The 22,165-nt window shown below is 40.1% G+C and overlaps 1 long non-coding RNA gene across 2 annotated transcripts; it reads left to right on the forward strand.

The window, feature by feature from the left end:
• The first annotated feature begins 374 nt into the window (after positions 1-374).
• On the forward strand, positions 375-20,359 carry LOC116149143 (uncharacterized). 2 transcript variants are annotated; one of them, XR_004132763.2, is made up of 4 exons: positions 375-1,267; positions 7,993-8,052; positions 12,599-12,746; positions 19,756-20,359. It is a non-coding gene; the product is annotated as an uncharacterized LOC116149143 (long non-coding RNA). The 2 variants fall into 2 exon arrangements; XR_010377327.1 differs by lacking the exon at positions 7,993-8,052.
• The last annotated feature ends 1,806 nt before the right edge of the window (positions 20,360-22,165 follow it).

The raw sequence follows: 22,165 nt of genomic DNA on the forward strand, positions 1-22,165 counted from the left end.
CGCGCGAGGCCGGAGTTCCGACAAGTTGAGGAGAACTCCTCGCCGGCTCTTTTCAATTGCCCCACCGCCACCACCTCCCTCCTGCAGGTTGAAGGCTGGCGCCTCCTTCTCGCCCTCCCCTGGCCTCGCCCCCTCCCTCGTCCCCACCACACCCCCACCCCGAGGCGCGGACACGCCACCGGGAGGAGCCTGGGCTCGGCGCTCGCGGGCGCAGCCCCTTTCCCTCCCCGAGCCCGGCCGGGCGGGGGGCGGCGCGCGGGGCGGCTGCCGGGCACCCCCGACAGGGGTCGCTGGAAGCTGCGCGCCGCCGCCGCCGCCGCCGCCGCCGCCGCGCCCGCGGGAGCCGACGCGAGCGGCCCGGGGAGAGTCGGGACCCAGGGAGGGACCCGGGAGCTCCGGCGCCTCGCTCTCCGCAGCCAGGCAGCGCCCGGGAGGGCCGCTCCCTTCCCTTCTGCGCGGAGAAGTGCTGGAGACAAAAGTTTGCAACTCTGACACCTGCCCGCCAAATGAAAGCTCTGGAACCCGTGGGAAGGAAAGGACTGCTGGCTGTTTCCTCAGTCTGGGGTTCAGCCCTTTCTTACGTTAGTGAGAAATCCCGCAAGCATGTAGGGCAAAGATGAACTCTGGGTGGAAAGGGGTTTGAGTGTAAAGCGGTTGTGGACACACGGGAAGGGCTCAGGGAGCCTTAAAGGCGGTCAGATGTCGTCATCTTCCCAAAGCTACTCCTTGGATGTGTGTGTGTCCTGTCTTCGTGCGTTTAACGACACGCCTGTCGGAATTCTCATCTTCAGCTTTCCCTAAAATAAATAATAATAATAGCCCGGCCTCTTCAAAGGAGGGGGTCATAAACTGTCTCTCTCACTACAACTTAATTTTTAAAAGAGCTGATAAAACCCCAGTGGAAAGGCAATCACACGGACAATAAAATGACTGCAAAAGCTGGAGTCACCCAGTCCTGCTGAGAGAGCTAGTAGGAGAGCGGAGAGACGGAACCAGAGATGCTTAATTCATCAATGCTCGCTTTCTCGGCTTCAAACTTCGCTCAGAACTGCGGGTGAAACCCACTTCGCCTTGCCTTGTCCTCCCTCTGGTGGAGAATTCTAAAGAGCAGGAAAATCCAGAAAACGTTAGCACCCCGCTGCGGAGGACAAAAGTTAAAGGCCACCGCGGAATGATCGAGAAAACGTTCTCACAGTTTTATCAGAGCTGTGGCTAACTTAGAAGGTTCTTTTACAGTGGCAGGCTCATGTGTTGTGGTCTGGAAGAGGTGAGTACCAGCCATCCGTATAGGAAATTTATTTACTTCTCTTTAAAAGTTCTTTGCTCCTCTTTTTCCATCCTCTGGGATTAATGCTAACGGATCCATTACCTACACCCGGCCTTCTTGATATATTTTCTAAACGCCACCATTTCAAATAAAGGTGAAACCCGGGGTGCTTTCTTGCTACGTACGTGTGAAGTGGGTGGGGGGCAAACCCGTTCATTTTAAAACTCTCCTAAATTAAGAAGAATTTTATTCTCCTTCAATTTGCATTGTAATGAGAATCTTTTGGGTGGGTTAAACTGTTAAAAGCTATCTTAGCAATAGTGCCACATTATTTAATTTAAAGAGTTTGACGTCCAAATAGCTTCTGATAACCTCCCAACAAACACCACATGTAAATTAGACTGGGCCATAAACACAGCAAAATCCAGGAGATTGTGAACACTGAATAGCACTAGAATATTCCACAGAGTCTAATGTAAACTGGAGTTGAATTTTGGCTGACATAACCATACTTTCCCAGGTGGGGCCACTACTTAACAAACAGGAAACAGCAAAACTCAGAAAAGGGGAGCCCTTGCAAAAGGGGTACTTTATCTCCAGGACATGAGACCCTGTAAGGGCTTAGTGTACATTTGCTCCATGTTGCTAGAGATATCATTATTTTAGAATTGAAGGATCTAAAGCAGAAATGTAATTTGGAATTAATAAAAAAAAAAGTTTCAGATCTTTCCAAATAAAACAGAAAGCCAGTTGGAAAACTAGGTTTGAGATTGTCCTTAATTAGTCATCTCTATGGTCAGGAAGTAGCAAATTTGGTTTTGTTTTGCATTTTCATAAAACCCTTGGAAATGATCAGAACAAGGGATGGAAAAAGGAGAAGACTATTTTGTTTTCTTGAAAGTCTGAATATGAACCTCAGTTGTCTCATTTAGAAACAAGGACATGTCTTCATGGTATAATTGTATTAATTTGTTATGTATTGCTCAGCTCTTAGGGTATATCAGCTCTCAGGTGACACATGCCAACTGTCAACATATGTCAACTCCTGAAAAATAGAGTGGAGATTTATAAATAAGCAACTTGAGAAATAAAGAAAGACAAAATGGACATCTTATATTAAATGACAGCTTTAAATTAATGCTATGAGGCACCATAGCATTTTTCTATGGCTAGGCTTACCATCCAGAAGCCCTCTTAGACTCTACAAAGCTGTCCAAATGTAATACCCCTTCTCTCATTAGTTCCCGTTTGGAAAATACTCCAAGAAAATTTTAAAAAGAAAAAAAAGAAAACAGAAAGAACATTAATACATGAAGCTAGATTACATTGTTGCAAACTATTGTGCATATTGGCAGCAATGGGAATTTAATTTAAAATTCTGTATATAGATATTTTTAACTTTTAAGTGACGAGATAATTTCTAAAGATTACTTTTTTAAAAACTGCAACAAATTCATTATTAATAAACATGCATGAATGCAAAAGAAAAATCTCCCTCACCAGCTCAACACAACAAATGCACATGACCTAGTCACTAATTCACAAAGCATTTACTGAACTAAATGCTGGACTGTAGAGAAACAAGAAAAGAAAAAAAAAACTGCCCCATTCCCATGAAGCTAAAATAGTATGAAAAAAAAGTATTAAAACAAATTAATTATTACAATACAGATGAAAAGCAGGGCCAGATAAGTTTTCTGGGCTCTGAAGCTTATTAAGATATGGGAGATCTTTATAAAGGAAAAGAACAAAAACACAAAATTAAAAATACAAAAAAATACAAATTTAGATCCAAGAATGTTAAAGGGAAACTTAGAAGTGAGAGGTCCTGAAGCTTCATTTTAGCTTCATGGCAAATTCACTTCTACTGATTTCAAACATATTCCACTATCTGCACAATTATAGTGATGGTCTGCAATTATATACTAGCTTAGAGATTAGATACTACTTTCACATACTATTATTATAAATAGAAGACGTTAACAGGCAGTCAAAATGAATACACACAAAACTGAAACAAGCAGACCATTGTGTAAGGAAAATCAGATAAAAGAAGCCTTAAGAATTCGCTGATTACCAATTGTCCCGCTTGTTTAGTTAGACTCTTAGAATCAACACAGAAGTTGAGTTTGTTAAACAGAAGACTCCTGACCAACAAGATACCTTTCTAAAATTGGAAATGGTGTCCTCCGTTACATTTGGAAAATATTTAACAGAATTATTAACTACTCAAGTTCTGTCTGCAATGAAGAGAGTTAGTTTGATAACAAAACTGTTGAGTTTAGAATCCTAAGAAAAATCCTAAAAAGGTAACGTTCAAACAGCACTAAAATGAAATCTGTGTTTATGCTTTTCCGCTTGTTTGTGTGATTTTTAAACATGATCGTATACCAGTGATGGTTGTTATTATTATTTATCATTATTATTAATGATAAGACTGCTCTCATGATTGTAGGGGTACATCGTAGATCCAAAATGGACTATACAGCTGAATACTAGTGCCTAATTTCTTTTTCTGGACACTATTTGAAAAATGGGGTCAGTGTTATAAATCTCTTCTGTTGTATGGTGGAGATATAAGACTTAACAGCCTTTGAAACATTTTAATTTTTTTTAAGAATACAATCTCATGCAACTTTTTGATTTCTCCCACCTCCACACTAATTGTTTGTCTCCCTCATCCTCTTGCAACACATACTTAAGATGTGCGTGTGATGCAAATACCTCAAATTTATATATACGTATATACAAATATATACACATACACATATGCAGTCGTACATGTGTGTGTAAGTCTGTATTTGTGAGTGTGTGTGCACATATATGTGTGGGGGTATAGTTATTATTTATCTTTCCTCTACTGGAAATGAAAAACACTGTATCTGAATGTGAGTCTATAAAAGGTGGAGATAATATATGCTTTTAACCACTTTTTTCACATTGCTATCCACGAGAATTCCTAGCATCATACTTTGCACCTAGTAAGGACTAAACAGTTTTGTATAGAATGAATTTAAATAGAATAGAATCAATGTTTAAAAGCCTGGTTCTGACACTACCATTTTCTTTCTTTCTTTCTTTCTTTTTTTAATGAGAGGGAGGTAATTCAGCTTATTCATTGATTTCTGCTTGGAGGAGGTACTGGGGATTGAACCCAGGACCTCTTGCATGCTGAGCATGCGCTCTACCACTTGAGCTATATATACCCTTCCCCCTGACATTACCATTTTCTATCAGTCAGTTACTAATCACCTCCCCTGACAATCATCTTTGACACCTCCTTTCTACTGCCAATTCCCCCAAATCCTGTCATTTTTGACTTCAGTCTCTTCTTACCTCTTTTCACAAAGTACCACCCCAATCCAAGCCTTCATCCTATCTTTGCTTTGATCATAGTAAAGCTTTCTACCTAGACTCTTGCTCCCTCCAATTATTTGGCTATACACAGCATTCAGTGGAGAACCATACCGATGCCCTTGAAGGGCTAGGCTGTGCCTAACTCCAGCCTGATCTCACCAGGCTTCACCCCTCACTCTCTGTGCCTCATACATGGAGGCTTCTTTGCAACATGTCTCTAGAGCTTGTCATTCTTTCTGGTCTCAGTGCCTTTGCACTTGCTGTTTCCTGTGCATGGATTTTCCCACAATGACCATGCTTTGCCTGATTCCACTTATCGCTCAGGCTCCAACTAAATTCCAGTTGCTCAGAAAAGCTTTCCATTCCCTTTGGAGATGCTTTTAATCTCCCATCCCACTTTTGCATCTCCTTCATAACACTTCTTCCAGTTTGTAATTATTTTTTGTGTGTGATTTTTATTTTTACAGGGATCTTTTTGTGATTGTTTTTTTACAATAATCTGTTCCTACTGGGCAGTAATCTTTGGGGGGAGGCGAAGATTGACTATTCCGTGTTCTATGTTATATTTCTAGCACTATGCCTGTCTCATCATAGCCAATTACATACATTTTGTTATTTGGTATATAAATGAGGATAAATAGGATTGCTTTCATATATAGAGATATATATATATCTCTCCATACATACAAATATGCTTATGTTTATTTGGTAAATTCGAAAATGATGATGTTGCTAATGACACCAGGCATAACATTTTGGGATAACTTCAGTTGAAATAAGCCTTTCCAAGGAACAAACATACAGAATAAGAATCTTGATTAATCAGTATAATTTCCCAAAACTTTAAGAGGTGAGGTGATAACTTTTGTGACATGGTAAAATCTCAAGGGAATACTTACCTGCTTTTCCTAAATTGCCTCTGCAAATTTCACCTGTAGATGACATTTATTGGCTGCAATTCCACCCTTGCATTTGTACGAGGTGTCAGAGAGACCCATAAAAGAGCTGGGTTTTAGCAAGGCTGTTCTGACAAGATGACCATGGAGGAAAACTTTTAAACATGGTATTGTTAATAGAGAGTTAAAAACCCCTTTCTAACTTTGGCATAATATAAGGTTCCTCTTCCCATAAGATGGTTTTTCACTTTACAGACTAGTGGTTAGTCCATATATTGTCATCTCAGTGAATGGCACCTAGTAATCACCTTACAATTATCTTTGAGTTTAGATTTAGCTCCCCTAATATTTTCATCACTTCCCATCATGCAGATCCATATACCAAATGCAAAGACATTTCTCCATACATGCGTGGGGCTCAGATTCTGTGAACACCTCATATATAGTTGAGAGAGAGAGATTCAGATACTTCCGTGGCTTTTAAGAGTCACCCCACAGGATCCTCTCCACGGTTAACGTCCTTCCTTTCAAGAGTCACTTTATTCATTATTGTGAAAAGATTCGCCCCTGTTAAATTTATAATGATGTTAAAATATAAATTTAAGGGCATGAGTGATGAATTAGTACTTCAAATATTTGAACAGTGAGAGTAATTTAACAGGTCGACTCTTGGCATCAGTATATTTCAGAAGAGACACCTGGCAGAAAGCATTTCCAAAACAGATCATAGTGTATAGGAAATTACTTCATAATGTCATCATGATAACTGGTCTGTATGGAATGAAACCCTGGCCCACAATATTGTGTACCTGGCCCAGGCATGTAGTAACACCACAGTCATTCTTTTTCCTTCTTTCCCACATAATTCCTTCTAACTTCCTTACTAAATCTTTATGAATACAACCCTCCCTGCCTTTTTTTTTTTTTTCAGTTCCTGCTCAAGTTAGAGCTCAGTACTTCATATATCTTGACTAGGGATTTTTAGTTTTCAGCTAAGAGCCAAGAGTGAAGTTCTCAGTGGAATGTTACAGTCATCTACACCCCTGGACCCAGGCCTAGAATTCAAGTTACTTTGCAACAGATCAACTTCCAACACACTAGATGTTTGGGAAATTTTGTGTATGTGTATGTTAAAAATATATATGTATCTCTTTCAATTCTCATTCATTTGGGAAAAGAATTTCCCAAGGATTAACAACTCAAGAAAGCAAGTCATCTTGTAAAGATGATTTAGCAGGACAATTAGCTAACTTGACAGAAACTAAATGACCATCCCAAAAAATAACTGGTGATCAACCATGCAGAAGATTGCATTCTTATGGAAAATGTTGTCTTTTCTGCTTAATCATAAAGAATGAGCTTGTTCCAACCCATTCCCATAGATGCAAGATGGAAACCACCTAGTTCAAACGGCTCAGAGAGCTCTGGTCTTGCTTAGGGTCTTATCCAGCATGTAGGATGCTTTTGGGACCCAAGAAATTCTGGGAGTGATCCTGGATCCTAGATATTCCATTGAATGTCTAAGAAATATGTTTGGATTAGCATTTGTGAGTGATCTTGGTTGAGTCCTAGAGCAGACTGAAATCTTGAGGTCCTATAAAGCAGATATATCCAGGCACAAAAAAAATCTCAGTCCATTTGCAACTTCTGTCTTGAAGATTGACCAAAACCTGGTATTGTAGATAGCAAGAGAAAGTCACTTTTGCTTAGGTTCCAATTGCTTTGGAATTATGCCATTTTTTTCTTTTGTAGTTGTTTACAAAAATCATCTAATGACATATGAGGTAGAAATCCACTATTACTTTTATTTCCATGGTAATAAGTAGACTCCTGAGAGCCAGCAATGAGCTAGGATTTACATCACTGTGTGTTTACTGAATGTACTAAAACTACAGTTCTAGCTCAGAAGTGCAAGGTAAAAGAACTTAATGCAAATTTTCTCAACTCATTGCTTTCTTTTAAAATTTACTTTTCTCCCTCTTAACTAAAAAACTTTCATTGAATTATTATTGGTTCTTTCCCTTCCTTGTCCAACTGCCAATCTCTAATGCCAGGTCACCCCAAACCCCCAGTTTTCTCCATGAACATTACCTTTCCCCATTTTCACAAAGAAGTCAGAATAACAGCAACAAAAATCTCTCTTTTGACTCTTTCTTTCCTTCTTTGACTGAACATTCAGTTCTTTTTTTATCAGCTCAAGGAATCCATTTCTTCCCCCAGCTCACCACTGATCTCACGGAACTGCTCAGAACTTACCAGGGCCTTCCTGATTGTCCTTTGACGTGTCTTTATGTTTACGGGACACGGACACACACAACATCTTGAAACCTTTTCCAGCGACTTGTAGTCATGTCCTAATGGTGGAACTTTCTCTATCTCTTTTTCCTGATTCTTTTTCCTTCGTCTACCTGTGTTGTGAATGCTAGCTCGTGGCTCAATATTTAAAACTATTTTTGTTTTTCTGAACTACAGAATAATCCTAGAAAAACTGTGATTCACTGCCACTACATCAAACATTGGTCATTCACAAAGGTACGTGTCTGTGTGTGTGTATTTTTTTCCTAAACTCCAAGCCTCTATTTTCAACTGCCTCAAACTGAACAGTTTATTAATCCTTAACCCTCTCTGCCTACCAAAAAACAGACAAAGTGCAAGATCAAAAGGTCAGCGTTGTGGGCGGGGTATAGTATAGCTCAGTGGTAGAGCACATACTTAGCATGCACAAGGTCCTGGGCTCAATCTCCAGTACCTCCATTAAAAAAAAATTAAAAAATAAATAAGTAAGCAAATAAATAAATAAGTAAGTAAGTAAATAAATAAATCTGATTACCCCACCAAAGGATAAAAAAAAAAAGGCCAGCATCATCATTTTTCTCCCCACACCCTTCTCTTCTTCCCCAGTTCCAGCCGTTTGATGCTCCAGTTCCAGCGCCTTCCCCTCTGAAGCAGCTCTTATCCTCATCACCTGGCTCTTTTGCTTCTCCGTGGATCTGGGTCCACTGTCATTCTTAGACTCGTCTTTTTCAGCCTCTTTTCTTACTGCTTCAGTTTCCTTGTTCACACCCAGCCCTTCTCCTTCCTGCTACCAGAGTTAATCTTCTAAAACACAGCTATTATCTTGTCATCCTTTATGGGATTTCTCTATTGGATTCCTGTTGCTATAAAATTGAAACTTCTCCTTAGAGGGTAGTCAGGTCGTTCCCAATTTAAGTGCTGCATGAATACTCAACCTCTTTTCTACCTGTTCCCGGTATTCGGTGTACTCTGGTCACACCGAACTATAACTTCTTTTACTTCTGGGCCTTTGACTGTTTTTCCTGCTACCTAAAGCTTCTTTCCCTTTTGTGTCTAATAGAACTCAAACCCCACCTTTTCTGTCTGTTTTCCCCTGACTCCCCAACAGGATCATTTGCTGCTGCACGAGTGTCTGCCTTCTGTGTCCCTTCAGCCGAGCACCTTTGTTTGCACCCTTATTTGTTTTCCAGTCTGTCTCTGCCCTGCGGGAATGAGGCCTCAGGAGTCACCCCTCTATCTCCCTCAAGTACACGTCCGACACCTGCATGTTAAAATGAACAGACTGCAAATGTATTCAAAGAATTCACAATTTGCATTTAATTCAACTTGAGAGTGATGGAGCAGCAGTTGAAGGGTTTTGAAATCTTTCCAAATACAAGTTTTTACTCCCACGCAAAGGAGACTTTCACGAAGTAGCCACGACTTTTCCAGGCTCTGCAGCTTATGAGCTGTATCTTCACGGACTGGTTCAGCCAACAGTTACGGTTAGCAGGTTCAAGGTTAAGGCTCGCTGGTCTCTATCATTACATTTTTATGTACTTAAATCCATTTTAGCCCCCTTGTCGACCTACTCTATGCTGTATTTGTCCACGTTAAAAAAAAAAAAAACTTGTATACTGATATCAATGCTTGTTACTCACTAAGCATCATAAGGAGGTATTATAAAGTTCAACTCATTCCTTATTTGTAAATTTGTCTATAAAGAAAAATAATAACTTGATGATGTGCTATTTTGTGATTGCTTAAAAAGGCCTCCCTCTCAGAAACTGCATGTCAGCCAGCAGCCCCATCTCCCATCCCCTCCTCTCTGCTTCTGGGTCTGAGCGCCTCCCAGGGTCACGGTCTCCACCTTGAACCTTCGATGGAAGCTTGGCAAAGAAAGCACCAATGAGTCAGCGCTCTGAATTCTGACTCTGCCGCTTCCCAGCTGTATTATCTATCATAGCACATCACTGTTGTGAGGATTAAATGAGCCCCTGTGAGTCAAGTGGCCAACCTGCAGGAGGCGCTAGGAAAATGGCACCTCTGCTGGTTGTCACTGTCTCCTGACTTCCAGCTGCTGTTGCTCCTACATCTCTGAATCCAGGTTTCCCCAAACAGCTCTGAATCCAGGCCAACTTTTTTACTAAAAGAAGAGGCAATTTTTAAAAAACTATTCAGTAGTTACTGAATAGGTACTTCTGAATTATCCCAGGCCATTGGCTCTTAAGGCTACAAAGAATAAATACAACTAATAAAAATGAGAGTTTTTCATGGATTTGAAGTTTCCACCACACTGCTCCTAATTCACCTCCTCTCATCATCCATTTCTGGGTTTTCTGTAGGACAGATGAATCTCAATTGGCTCAATGGGAGGCAGCAGAAGGGAAGAGGAGGGGAAAAAGGGAAGCTAGTACTTGATTGAGTAGAAGATTTAGTAGATTTAGTAAATGGAATTCTAGTTCTAATCACAAGGTTCTCGCCCCCTCTGCACACCCCCTGTATGATCCTCTCTTCCTAAGTATGGGTGGGACCTATGGATATTATGGGATATGGCTCCTGTGATTAGATTATCAATCAGTTGACTTTGAGTTAATCTGGAGGGAGATTATCCTGGGTGGGCCGGACCTAAGCAGGTGAGTCCTTTAAAGGAGGGCTGGGCCTTTCTTGAAGAGAAAGCTCATCCTACTGACTCTGAAGAGTAGCTGCTATGAAGTAAGAGGGTCACAGGCCTCAGAATGGAGGGTGACCTCTGGGAGCTCAAAGCAAACTTGGCTGAGAGCCAGTAACAGAATAGGGACCTCAGTCCTACAACCACAAGGGACTGAATCCTGCCAACAGTGTTTGTGAGCCAGGAAGAGGACCTGAGCTCCAGATCAGAGCACAGCCCAGCTGACACCTTGATTTCAGCTTTGTAAGACCCTAAGTGGGGGACCTAGTTATGCCCTGCCCAGACTTCTGGATGACAGAACTGAGAGCTGATAAATGAGTGTTGCTTTTGGGTGCTAAGACTGGAATGATTTGTTACATAGCAACAGTAACCTAATGTACTTACAAAAACAGTTTAATTTATATAGTGCTTTAGACAGCAGATCTCGAAGAGGGTAGGAAGTGACAAATAGGAAGAAAGGCTGGAATCTACAGTGACTCTCCCAGCTCTGCCACTTCCTAGCTCCATGGATTTGGGGAGTCACTTAGCTTTCCCAGCCTTAATTTTCCTGTAAAATGAGGAGCTGAACAATGGACACAGTGCCTCCAAGTTGCTTTGGTGCTTTCCAGGTTCTAAAAATCCTCTCACATTCTGTTTTACAATGCTCAAGTGATAAAACTCTTATTTTTTGAGAGAACAAACAAGGCAGATGGGGAAGTGATGTGGAAAATTGCACAGATAGCAGATCGAACCCAACGCAGCAATCCTAGCTCCTCTATTTGCAGACCATCCTGTCTCCAACCCTTTCTCCAAGCTTCAGCCAGGCTCCCAGACACTAAACGGACTCCAGGAGGGTTTATAAGCTTCAGCCACAGGTCCAAAGGGGATCTGAAAAATTGTGGCTATTTTCTATTTTGGGAGGGTGGAGGTTTGCTTTTATTTCCCACAGGGAGATTTTTGGCATACGTTTTCTGCCAAAATAATCAGTAAGATAAAGCATCTGCCATGGAGATGAATGCTGGATAAACTTTGATGTGCATTGATGGTGGAAAAAAAGCTTTTCTATAAACAATAGCAATTTAACTCAAAAATATATCACAGCTTAAGGATTCTCTAGGGAAATGTGTACGTGTTCCCAAGGAATGTCCATGGTCCTGAAGAAGCAAAATTGTTGGCATGGAGAAGAGATATGTTTAACAGAGCTGTTTCTGCTCTAGTACATAAGTTTTTATCTGTTGATCTGTACAAATAACCCAAACGGAAACTTCTTTATGAGACAGAAAAGCAGAGTGAAGTGTTTCAAGTCCGCAGAATCAGCTGGAATGAAATTATAGCTGGGTCGTTTAGGAAAAGGGTCCTTTCAACAAGATTTACTATGTTACTCTGACTAGATGAATTTATCTCCTTTTCCCAACCTAATTAAAACATAAAACACTTCCCTGAAGCCACTTTGGCTCAAATGTGTTTTTCAAGGAAAGTTGTGGTATGCATTAACTAATTCCAAGAAACCAAAGTTATCTACAATGTTCAAATCCTGGAACAATCTCCAAATATTCAATAATATAGCATGCTTTAACCGTGTCCACAGACTATCTATATAGACAAAGTAAAAAGGAAGATGAAAGAACATAGTGATCCTGATTTTGACAAATTGGGCCCCAATTCTAAAGGAAATGTTGCCATTGAAGTCTGAACCATCCAGACTGGTCTGTAGACATGGATGCAATTATCTGTACAATCAGATATCAACGTTTTTGTAGACCATGTCTCAGATCATTAATAAAAGCCACTCATGAACTAGCCCTAGGTGTTTCAATGTGGTGATGGAACTAATATTTAACTGGACTTACATGTCTTTAATCACACGCCCCATGAATTGAAAATATCTGGGAACTAAGGTGGAATTACGGTGAAACCAATAAAACTTAGGCTTAGGGCTCCACGCTTGCAGAAGTCCCTTCCAAGGGCTGTAACTAATTTTGTATTAATAATTCTTTATTTTTTAAAAGGGCCTCCAAAATTAAACTCCTATTTGAAGGAGACTATTACCATTGTTTGACAACTATAGTAGAAGGACAGACAAGGTTAACAGTTAGGTTTCACTATACTGAAATTTGACTAAACAGTTGGGTTTTTTTTTTTTCTTCCTTTTAGCTTTTCAAGTCATGTTTTTTACATTATCAGCCCTGAATGAGTTAGATCACCCTCCCATTCTCATGGCAGAGAGCATCCTCTGGTCACCATGCTTTGAGCACTTGGGTTGTAAAGTTCCTTCAAGAGTTTCTTCAAAAGTTTCTTCCAGGTAAGGGGCTCATGGCTGGTAAAAAGAATGTCCTCTTTCTGCAGCCACAAGGATGACATCGGTTTGCTGACACCATGACGGGAACTGCCAAAAACACAGTTCTATTCCCATATATTTCTTATAAAAATGTTCCAGAGTACAAACGTAATTAACATTTTCACCTTACTCTTTGGCTGGATCTTTCTTCCTTACATTGCAAATCCTAGAATCTAAGGACCATGCCTGATTACATTGCTCATGTGTCCTTGTCCACAGCTCTATCTGCCTTCTGATGATGAATATATCTTAATTTAAACATAAATAGGTGTCATTTCTTTGAGGGAAGTTTCTTTGTTATTGGAATTTTATATCTGCAGTGGTCCTGAATAGAGTGATTTCTGCCTGTTAGGAATGTTGAAAATATTTGGTGGGTAATGAATGAGCCTGTTTCCTAAGGTGTTTAGTTAATTAACTGTTCAATTTTGATAGACCCTAATATTTTCCTCTTTAAAATTGCTAAATGTATTATTTTTAAGGGAATTATTTTGGGATAGAGTTAAGTGAAGAATTTCAATGGTATAAAACAGTTCTTAATTCAAAAGAGATTGTGCCAACTCTACATGATCCCGTGGTTATTTCAAAGGAGGAAATGAACACAAGTTAATCGTTCAAGTTAAATTGACTAAATTAATCCAGTCAAATCATTTAACTTGTTGTCCAATGCAGACCTACCCTAAAATTAGGATATAGAGGTATTTTATATACATAACTAATCACGTTTATCTTACTTAAATTTCTAGAGTTTCATATCCTGATTGCATGCTATCTCCAAACACAGGAGTTAAAGGTTATACTTTCAAGGTCAAGCTCTTAACAGTAGTAATGCTTTTTGTTGTCGTTGGTCATGACGTCTTCAAACGTTACTATCATAGGAAATTGCATATTTCTTCTATTGTTTGTATATATGCATTTATATATACGCAAGACAGCATATGTTGTTTTTCCCAGTGTTACGGACCTAAACTATGAAAAATCAAAAAAAAAGTGTTCTATGTGGAAACAGAAGCAGTCTTTTTATTTTTTTTCAAGGTTTAGAAAAACATCTGGAAGCCATGCCAACATGTAGTAAACTAAGGCACAGGTTATATCTACAAGATGCCAAAACACACAAATGAAAATGAAAACAAAAATTAGCAACTTAGAGAAATATTTTTTCTAGACTATGGAAATTATCTTTGGTTTCTGCTTTTGGGGATAAAATGGGTATTAACCCATGAGAAAAAGAAAGAAAAGCTAGCAGAGATAAAAAAAAAAAATAGTAGGGAAGATGTATCAGATTTTGTAAGGTGGAAGCTGATGGATCTGGGATAACGAAATTAGTAAATAGCCATAAAAGCTGTTCCTCTGAAGGATGAAACCAACAATGATTCATGCTAAAGAACTATAGAAGGGCCCAAGAATGGGACGTTAGGGAAAGGGGGAGAGTGAAAACAGAGGACTGACTGAGTGAAAGGGTAAGAGGCATTTAGCTACACAGATCTACTCCAGTACCTCGACTAGCGGGTGACCACACAGCCTAGAAGAAACGTCACATAGTTCTTCAGTCAGGGATCAGTCCACCTGTACAGCCCAGCTACGGCTAAATATTAGGATTGATGTTTTTGGTGGAAAAAAAAACTTTTCCTGGTTAAAAATCTTACAAAGTTGAAAACACACAATTTTGATGGCAACTTGGACGGCATGTGCAGGGAAAATTGGGCAGGTGAAATTCCATGTGGGTAGAAGGGAGGGCAGTCAATAAAGGACCACTGAAACAGTCCACGTGTGTGATGAGAAGTTTCCGATCATGCCTTGTCTGGGAATGGATGGGAGACGCCCAGAACAATCAGAACACGCGCGTGCGGTGTGGCAGGGGGAGGAGTGGACACTTACTCTGGGGTGTTAAGATTGGGTAACTAAGAGGATTGAGTTTCTGCAAGAGCAGCTGTTGAATTTGGTTTTAGAGCCATTGATAGTGAGATGCACGATAGTCAGCTGGCAACTGGAATGCTTCGGGTTTCACACGGTGGGAAAAATTCAGATCTACAAAAAACTTAGGAAAAGAGATGGGGAAGATGTCTGTAAGGATAAGCATGTAGAGACAACGGAGAGGGAAAAAATCTCCACGAATAGGAACCAAGAGAGGGAAAGGGGGGTAACCAGGAAGGTAGGGAGAAAGTCAGAGGAGTTTGCTGTCACTGAAGGAAGAAGTTTAAGAAAAGGGAGCTAAGGCATGTTCATCACTGCTGAGAAACCAGGAAGAGTAAAACACTGGGGAAAAGTCTTTAATGTCGAAATAACTTTGAGAAATCTGATGTAAGATACCAGTGGGGCCAAGACAAAAGAAAGGTGGGAGGGTGGTGGGGAAAAAGAAATATGAATGTAGATCTCCTGTTCTCAAGCCTTTTAATCTCAGAATTCCTTTTCACTCTTAAAAGTATCAGGACCCCAGAGAGCTTTTGATTTTGTGGGTCATATCTACCAGTATTTAGCCTCCTAGAAATTTAAAACAAAAGAAGACATTTTAAAATGAATTAATTCATTAAAAAATGGCAACTCCAGTATATGTTAATATAAATAACATCATTTTAATGAAAAAATAACTGTATTTTCCCAAACAAAGATAATTTTAGTGAGAAGAAAGCTTTCGTTTACATTTTTGTAAATCTCTTTAATGTCTGGCTTAAGAGAACACACCCGGATTCTCATCTCTGCTTCTGCATTCAGTCTGTTGTAATATTTTGTTTGGGTTGAAATATATGTAGAAAATCTGGCATCAAACAGATAGGTTGCTGAGTGTCTTCTTGAAAAGTGTCTGGACTCTTAGAGGTCCGCAAACCATCTGTTGAGAATTCTGATGTAGGGAACTTCTTTGAGAAAATTTAACAACAAAAATAGACCAATTGGGGGGCCATGCAAGGGGGTATCATGTTTGAAGGAAGGATTCTGAGTTCATTTCTTTTCAAGAATAAGGAAAAATTAAGGATGTTTGGAAGTCCAGTGGAAGGGAAGGAAACAAGAAAGGGAGAAACTGAGGATGCAGAAGAGAAATGTTGGATGAAGGTCCTAAGGCAGGGCAGAAGTGAAGGGATGGAGGGCGGGGTGGAGAGTGCCGTGTAAAGAGGGAGTGCTGACTTCTCCTCATGACACAAAAGGTGAGTAAGGAGAAGTGGTCACACAGAGAACATCCAAGGCAGTGAGAACACGGTAACTGTTTAAGATCAGGAAAGGTGAGGCACCTTCAGGCTTTTTCAGGCAAGAATGAGATACAGTCATTTGTTGAAAGTGAGTAACATAGGAGCAATATTGGAGGCTTGAGGAAACATGGCTCCAAAGAGAGAAATTAAGGAAGCAGAGGTGTGTCCTGTCTGTCCAGCTGTGCCAGACATCAGCCACTAACAAGATCACTAGAGAGCCGTGCGATCTTGCCCGGTGTCCTCCACTGAGAACCCCTCTGCAATGTCCTTTTGTTTATTTGAAAAGAACACTTTGTGGGCACTCGTCATGGGCTAAGCACGCGCTGTGTGTCTCCACATATGCTGCTCATGTAACCAGGACTTTAATTTCTCTCTTTTGAACTCTGCCCCCCACACCAGCCATATTTCTTCAAGTCTCCAATATTGCTTCTACGTTACTCAATTTCAACAAACTATTGATAGATATTATAGGACCTGGATGTGCCAAATGAGTCCTCAAAAGAGCATCTGAAAATCTGTCAGCAGCACTGGCTCAGGACACAACAGTGAGATATGAAAATATATCTTTATATCTGGCGCTGGCAGCCTCCTTCTGGTCCCCTTTCCTCTTCTTACATCTTGACGTTCAGGCTTCTCTACTATACAGTCCCCTGTTCTGAGTCCCATTTCCAGATGTTTCCGGTTTTCTTCTCCTGTTTCCCTGTCTTGTATATTTCTTTGCTAGAGAATAATTAAGCCCCTTTGTGTTCATGTGGTAATATATTGCTACATTTCTAGTTTAGCTAGCTTGTGGACAATTTAGTAAGTGTAGCGCATTAACCCAAATGAATATTGTGGGAAAGTACTGCAAGTTAAAGAAATTCGGTCTTAGCTCTCCGGTGACCCTGTGTAAGCCAGTCGTCTGTATGTCATACAATCTAGCACCTCGTTCTATTATACCTAATATGAGTCTGTATAGAACATCTCTCTGTAGTTACCTCTCCAAATAAATCTAAGCTTTACAAAGGCGATGTCCTTAATCTTGTATATGTCACAGAGCGAGACACGTTAGTATCCACACATTAGAAACACGATACTTGTTAACAGTTTTCGCTGAAAAGATAAAAATAAAAGCCTTTGAGAAACATATATAAACGCATTCTTTGTTTTCTTCTTCTTTCGCCAAGTCCTCGTCCTCTCAAATGTGATACCAAATACAAAACTTCCTTCTTCTAGCCTCATCCCACATGCGCAGCTGGGACGTTACATCCTGGATGCTGTAAGGGTGTTTAACAGAAGGAATAAACTTCGTCTGTGTTACAAAGGAAGGGTTTCTCAAGGACGTGAACTTCAGTGCCGCTCTAAAGGTTAAGGAGGAGCTTCCAAAGTGAAGAGTAGGGGGAAAAGTACTCCAGACAGAAAACGGCAAGGCGGTGGTGCGTTCAAGGTAAAGGCAGGATAGCAATTTGGCTGAAGGACAATGAGGTCACTTTAGGCTCTAGCTGTTCAGGGTAACCCTCCGGGCAGACCGCGCCTTGCCTCAAATAGGTGGGAGCAGGCAGATGAAGGAACAAATGCAAGTTTTAGCCATGTTTTGTGATCTTAAGTCTGACTCCAAATTACCCATTTTTACTTAGAGAATTGCTCAGACATATGCCTGTTGCCACAGATCTCCAGTACAGTCGCCCTCCAATTCCAGCAGAGAACGTGTTCTCTGTCACTGGGGTATAGTAGCTGCTCACCAAACAAAACCATGAATTGCTGTTCTTGATCAATTCTCTCGTCACAACTAATGATAACTGACAGCTCTTACCCGAACAATAACAAAGCCTGAACAACTAAAAATACGGTTTCACTTGAAGCAATGGGTTTATTAGTCATCTATAGGTTAATAATAAAATTTTCAGTGCATAAAATTTTTAAGCCTAATCAAATCTTTAGTAGTCATCCACCTGACCCAAAATACTTGGCTTTTCCCCATGTATTGGGATAGCAACCATTAAATGATGCCTTTGCTTAAAAAACAAAACAACAACAACAAAAAAAAACCAGATGCACTTGGTAGTATTCAAAAATCCAGCTCATGTGGCAATAAAAACTGACAATAGCTTATTTTGCCAAATGTGTGTCACTTATATTTTAGGATAGAATACAATTTTCCATACAACAATAATCAAAACAATTGTTGTATGATATGTGCACCATATCAATTTAAGTATCAAATGTTTTTGCAAACGAAGTGTATTAGAAACACTGGATGGCAGAACAGATCAAATGATATTCACATATGCAAGTGCTCTGAACACAGTAAAGCTCTCTAAAATGTATCAAGTAAGGTATGAAAGTAATATAAACACACAATAGCAGAACCCAAATGTAACTGCATGAGGCAGATGATGTAATGATTCTTATTTGTCTAATTTGCATTTTTAGAAAAAGACTGTTCATATGTTACAACAGCAGCTAAGTTTACAACAATTTTTCTTTGTTCTTGGCAAACAAAAAAAGGTTAAGAATTTGCAGACAAGTCTTGGCAAGGAGATGTTCTGATTCAGCCTTGCCAGTCCCTGGGAGCTACAGTATACAGCTGGAAAATGTACGTAGGTTATGGACTCGTTAGAAAAATGTTCAATTAGTATTGCTAATCAGAACCACCACCTCTTCAGGCCATAATCGGGTCTTGAGGAATATTAACATACTTCTAGAGCATTTTACACACTAGCCGGCTCTCCCTGTTCCCATTTCTATGCAGGATTATTATTTGAGTTGAAATAAGAAACTAGCATAAGCAATAGTTCCTAGTCCATCTAAAAAGATACTCTCATTTAGAATGCCACATTTTGTGCTGTCAAAGATAAACTGGACTATTTCGCCATCACAAAGTTTTGTTTTCCAACCCAAATTTTCATTGACATGCATGAGAAAAAGCTGTTCATTTTACTCTCAAAAAAAAGATACAAACTTTTTTTGTATCCAGTAATACTTCTGGCTGGACAGAGACCAGCCCTAGAGATTCAGAGGATGGGAGAACCAGAAGGGAATTTTTCAGGCATGAAGTTGATTCCAATGCCCCATTACCCAATTTGACACATGAAGACTGAGCCCCAGGCAGGCATTTCTAGTATAGCTATGTTTCTAGAACTTTTATTTAAGGTGACAGATCAACTGCATGGAGAAATTATGGCCACATTTTTTTTTCTGAAGAGCTAAATGATTCAAGAATTTTCACTCTCCTTTCTCTTTTTCTTGCTTGCTCAGACAGGATATATTTCCTCTTTGTCAGCCTGCCTCACAGCCTCAAATTCTTTTGCCCCTTATATGGAAAGATACCACTTGCTTAAACATGTCGAGAAGCACAAATAAAAAGAAAGGACTAAAAAGATTTAAATGTGTATCTTATATATTAAATGCAGAAACCAGGTTCAGTAAACCAACCAATGCAAAGAATTAGCTAAAATAAGCTATGATACAAAATAGTTGACCAGGACTTGACATTATCCTCTTGACATTAAAATGGGCTTGTAGACATCTCTCTGTCTTAGAAAGGTCATAATTTTATTGTCCCCAGTTTTCACATATACCTATCTTCATTTGAATGACTTTAAAACTAAAATAAATAAAAGAAAAACTAAATCTAGATCAAAATAGATCCCTGACACTATCTATTTAAATCAGTTTTTCTATTTCTTTTTGTTGTTTTCACGTTAAAAAATAAATGCATGCTTATAATAAACAAATGCAAACAGCCTATGACTCTAAAAAGGGAAAAATTGGAAATTCCTCCCTCTGATGCAGCCTATTTGTCTCTCTTCCAGAAGCATCCATAGTACTCGAGGGGCAACAAAGTATTGTTGAAGATTTTAAGTGCTGAAATCAACCTGCCTGGCTTCACATCTCATTCTACCAGTTACTGGCTGTGTGGTCTTGAACAAGTTAACCAGCATCTCTGTGCTTCATTCACAGTATCAATAAAAGACATTAACAAAAAGCACTTTCCGTCCACGGATGCTGTGTGGGACACAAGAGACAAAGGCGATTAGAAGAATGCCTGCCATAAAATAAATGCACAAAAAGTGTTAGCAATTAGTCTCAGGTTCTTTCAAAATGCAAACAAAAGCATCGGGAAAGGAGTAATAAAAAGCTATAAAACACAAGAAAAAAATGTCTCAGTACATAAGGCGATGGCTGTTAACTAAACGGATTGTGGTGATCATTTTGCAATATACAATTGTATCAAATCACCATGTTGTGCATCTAAAACAAATACAATGTTATATGTCTATTCTCTCTCAATAAAATTGGAAGAAAAAAACCCCTACCACCACCACCATCAACAAAAAGCTATAAAAAATTACAGCTATTGAAGGAAATTCATGGAATCATAAAGCTATTGTATCAGTTTGTATTTCATCAGTCTATTACCTCAATGTCAAGTTTAGCTTAGCAAGTTATTATTAGTATTGCCAACTGGCTAAATTTTAAGGTCTACATCAAAGCCTTTTGAAAAGTAGACACACTCTCTGAAGTAATTCAAATACAGCGTGTTCAATGAATTTTGAAGGTAATTCAAAGTATATTGAGTAAATATGTGTGTTTGTGTTAGTATCAAACAGATTTGACTTTCCATCTAAGTTCCAGTTCCTCTAGAAGCATCTCCACTCTCCACACTCCCTCATAATGCAGTGCTTTCTCCCCCATTTCTTTCTTCTCTGTATTCCAGAATTACAAAGCAGGCCAGCTCAGGAGCTAAGAAACTGTGGCATGGAATGGCTTCAGACCACGTTGATGCCACCCACTTGGCATGTGCTGGGCAGTGGAAAAAGCAACACAGTGTCCAGCATGAGACAGGAGCCTCTACCCTACTCCTACCCTGCTGGTCCTTGCTCTGTCTGTCCATTAAACCTGGCTTCCAACAGCCATCACATCACAGCATCCCGGGCGGAGGTCACAGCTGCACACTCCTAATGGCTCCTCGTCCACTTCTCATCTGCTGTGAAGTTTGTTTCAAGCGTGTCTGTGGCTGTGCATAGCATATTTGATGTTAGTAGAATCTTGCCTCGTTTGGGAGTCCTTGATCCACGCAAGCCACGTGACTGAACTGACAAACCCTACTTTGGATGCACTTGAGAAACGTTCTCGGAGCCCCCCAATCCAAGGGGCTTGAAATCACCTAACGACTGTTGCTCCTTTCACTCAGCGTATGAAATGCCTGCACATCATCTGGGCTGTGGGATGGATCAGAAGTGTCTGTGCTGATCTGAGAAAATAATGAAGAAAAGTGTAGTACTTCCGTAATGTTAAAGAAAGGAGAGATTTTCAATGGAACTGCAGGGCTATATGCAGCTCCTATCCACTCATAATGTACATGTTTCTCTACAGTCCACAGAATTATGTGTGTGTGTGTGTGTGTGTGTGTGTGTGTGTGTGTGTGTGTGTGTGAATGAGAAATAAGAATAGTGGAGCAGAGTCATATAAGTGTGCTTACTGATATATTTGTCAATAAAAATTCGTATGTTTTTTCATGATTGAACACGTCTCGCTGCTCTGTGAGTTGAAACAGTTTCCATCTGACCTGATCTAGGAGTTAAAAAATCTCATAATTCATAATTTAAAACTTTAAAAATATATACTCCCATTTTCTCAAAGTTGATTTCCAATCCATAATCTTTGGGACTGGTGAGAAAAATAACCCCAGTCTTTCCAGGATCTTCTGCCTAGAGATGTCTGTCCAGGGTACTGGGTGGAGGGGACAGATGCAGAGCTGAGGAGAGCCCTTGGGCCTGGGGTCATCCACCTTCCTTAAGTGCCTAGAAGAGACCCTGTCTCGGCTTGCATGGCCCTTAGGGTGTGATGGCCCTTGATGCTTTGGGGCAAAAACTGGAACATTGGCTGTGGCTATCAGTGAGGCCATTAGCTTCAACATAAACAGTCATTCCTGCTCAGGGGTTGTTCTTCCGGCTCTTGTCTTTCCCTCCATCCCCTCCCCCGTCCCCCTTCCTGCCAAGGAGAAGGTCCTTACCCAGTAGGGCTTTACAACCTTGGGTGCCTTACTGTCTTCTTAGCATCATTACCCAAGAAGTGGAGGGCAGATTTTTCCACTTCCTGTCTCCAGATACCCGTAAACACTTCTCTCTCTCTTTTCCTCCTTCTTATTTTTAAAAGGTCCGTGATAGCCGTGTTCTTTCCTCTATTCTGGCCAAGACATTTTTTCCCCAATAGTTAGGA

The sequence above is a fragment of the Camelus dromedarius genome, chromosome 22 (genome assembly GCF_036321535.1).
Source record: "Camelus dromedarius isolate mCamDro1 chromosome 22, mCamDro1.pat, whole genome shotgun sequence".
Lineage (NCBI taxonomy): Eukaryota > Metazoa > Chordata > Mammalia > Artiodactyla > Camelidae > Camelus > Camelus dromedarius.